At 37.9% G+C, this 2,677-nt stretch overlaps 1 protein-coding gene across 3 annotated transcripts in view; it reads right to left on the minus strand.

Moving 5' to 3' along the window:
- GK (glycerol kinase) overlaps positions 1-766 on the minus strand; it is a 29,084-nt gene extending 28,318 nt beyond the window's left edge. For all 3 annotated transcript variants that reach the window (XM_017728399.1, XM_017728400.1, XM_017728398.1), the window contains exon 1: positions 744-766. The gene's annotated coding sequence lies outside the window, so the exon portion shown is untranslated. The remainder of the gene's footprint in view (positions 1-743) is intronic.
- Positions 767-2,677: the final 1,911 nt, after the last annotated feature.

Consider the following 2,677-nt stretch of genomic DNA (forward strand, 5'->3'; position numbering starts at 1 on the left):
GGCATTCCTGTGGGAACGGCTTTCTCCCCAGGACCACGCAGAATCTTTTGTGGGAAGAACATTCTGGGACCTAGAAAGTAAAATCTAACAGCAGGTTCAGGTGAACTGCAGAACATGTCAGTGGCACACCATCCTACCTTTTTATGGCAAGCAGAGGTAAGCCAGATTTAGAAACCACTCTCATGCTAAAGAAACAAAATTCAGTTATAGCCATCCACCCTATAGGATACAACTGAATATTTTCTATACTTCCTTGTTAATGCTCTCTTCTTAGGAATTTCTCTTAAAGCTTTTAATCCACAAACTCTTGGTATCGTTTAGACAGTACACTTTACTCTGAAACTATTAGAACAATTCTGACAAAAAGGAGATGAAGTTCTGATTCTCCAGTTTCTTTGGAACCTTAAAGTGTATCTTTAGAGTGAAACTTTGAAGTTTAGAAACATTCTACTTATATATTAGAATTGCAGAATAATTCAGGCTGAGAGGGACCTTGAGACATCTCTAGTACAACCTCCTGCTCAAAGCAGGACCAGCAATGACATTAGATCATGTTGCTCAAGAACTTTTCTAGGCAGGTCTTGAAAACCTCCAAGGATGAAAACAGCACAAACGCTGGAAAACACTGAAAGCTCCACTGCCCAGAAAAGAAGCCTTAAAAAGGTACATGATCATTCTTTTCTGCTATCAGTTGGAAAGGTTGCATAGAAAGAGCACCACTGAATTCTTTTTACTATATTTACTTATCTGTGTTTCATCCACCAGCTCAGGCTTGACATGAATCTATCCTAATAAAAGAGAAAGCTCTGTCAGTACTACACATTTGGAAGGAACTTGCATAATGGGATATAGGTCTTAAAATGCTACACAACACAGTTAATAGGAGAGGCTGTTTTGCATGTATGCAGCAAGATTTTTTTACCTGAAATTGCCTTTCTGCCAAAAGCATATTCACATTTACTAGGTTTTTAGAATAAAGACAGAAAGACAGAAGATTTTTTATTTAACATGTATGTATATTTCTGACATACTAACAATGTTAATTATCATGTGGTAATCATTCATCATTAATCATTCAGTATTTCTTGAAACAGAAGACAATGCAAAGGATTCCTACTGGAAGCAGGAAGTCAGATTCAATTAGACAAAGTCATCAAGTGAAGGTGGATTGTGTGACTTGCAGACACAGCAATAAACTGTGACAGCAATACATTTTAAACAGAAGCAATAACACAATAAATGCACAGATATTTTCATGTCCATGGAGTAGAACTAGGCAAACACACTTTGCTAATGCATCACAAACAAACCTGCAAGCTTCTGACATTCTCAACAAAAGCAGTAGACAGTCCCTGTTATTCAGGGCAAGGGATTAAAAACTATCACTGGGAGCAATCCCTGTTTGAGGCCAGGTTGGATGGGGCCCTGTGCACCCTGGTCTAGTAGAAGCTGTCCCTGCCCATGGTGGGGGGTGAAACTAGGGAATCTTTAAGGTCCCTTCTGACCCAAATTATTCTATGACTGTGATTCTACACTCACTCATAAAGAGAATTCTGATATGTGAAAAGATGCCAAATATGAAAGAGTCACTAAATTTAAACCTACAAAATGATAAATAATGTAGGGAATAAATAGAACAAATGGGACCTCAAAGCCTTCCTTTCCCACTCCTTCCAAAAAACCACTACTGTTGTAAAAAAAAATTCCCTATACAGTCCCTGTTTGACAGTGGAGAGATAGAAAAATAAGTGAGAGAAAGTCTGAATAATTCAGATAAGGTCAATACATCCCTGTTGAAACAGGTTTGAAGTGTATTTTTTGTAATTTGTTGCGATTAGAGGCTTTCAATCCTCCATTAAGAACTGATTCCAGTTTATGCTACTGATCTCTCAGTTGTTGTGTGTGGCAGGGGGAAAGCCAAAGTCAGTTTTGCCCTAATTTTATCAGCAGTAGTCATGAAGAATTGTCTAGGCTATTTGGACATGTACAGTTGTCTTGAACAGAGATGAAAGTGAAAGCCACCAGATACGTACTGAATTCTCTAGTGAGAGATTAAAGAAAAGGAATAAATAACACCCTTCCTCTACTCCCAACAAAGAATTAGAGCTTGAGCCTTGAGTCTCAGGACTGTAGAGAAGGAAGACCTACATAGGTGTGCTACATGTGAACAAGCAGAGAGGCACAAGGGCTGATCACTTAATTCAAGCTTTTTATAGGGTCTTTAATAGAATACATCACACCACATGAAGGGGTGTAGTTACATATTGTTACATATTATTGTGTATTACATTCATGTTTTGTTATTTTAATGGAAAAGAATTCGTATCAATCAGTTGTAGCAATTTTCAAGGAATGGCCATTAATATGAGGTTCATGGAAGCGATGCAAGAAGCTGCACAGCTGAAAAGACAATAATGAAAACAGATTTTAGAAGTAACTCTTCATATGTCTCAAGGTTTGTCATGTAACTCTGCAGAAAAGCTATTTCTGTTATTCTATGGTGTATCTTCATGAGTTTCTATCAAGCTGGAACAGCCACGGCTCTGCAGCCAAACAAGCTCAGAGCTGGAGTTCTGAAATTTCATTGAAATCAACCCAGCTGGAAAAAGGATAACAAAAAAAAAGAAAAACAATAATTCCCTCTTTAGTACTTAACTACGAGTAGCAGGCAGTCAGA

The sequence above is a fragment of the Corvus brachyrhynchos genome, unplaced genomic scaffold (assembly GCF_000691975.1).
Source record: "Corvus brachyrhynchos isolate BGI_N302 unplaced genomic scaffold, ASM69197v1 scaffold11, whole genome shotgun sequence".
NCBI classification, from domain to species: Eukaryota; Metazoa; Chordata; class Aves; order Passeriformes; family Corvidae; genus Corvus; species Corvus brachyrhynchos.